Source organism: Heliangelus exortis, chromosome 11 (assembly GCF_036169615.1).
Source record: "Heliangelus exortis chromosome 11, bHelExo1.hap1, whole genome shotgun sequence".
Taxonomy (NCBI): Eukaryota; Metazoa; Chordata; class Aves; order Apodiformes; family Trochilidae; genus Heliangelus; species Heliangelus exortis.
In genome coordinates, this window is record NC_092432.1 from 12,698,257 (window position 1) to 12,698,517 (window position 261).

A 261-nucleotide genomic window follows, 5' to 3' on the forward strand; every position below is an offset into this window, starting at 1 on the left:
TACAGGATACCACGGGCCTCACATGGACTGGTTTTTGTTCATCCAGTAACTTAGAGAGCAAGAAATTGCTAAAACTGGGTATCTGTTTCAAGCTCTGGATGCAAAAGAAAACATGAATTCTGTTTGGCCTTAAACATCCTACTCCATTTGCTACCCTTAAACCAACTAACAGCAGCACACAGATTAGATTTTACAGGTGCAGAAACTGAATGGAAACAACTGCAGAACATCTCCTTACATAATAATCTTCAGCACAATCAG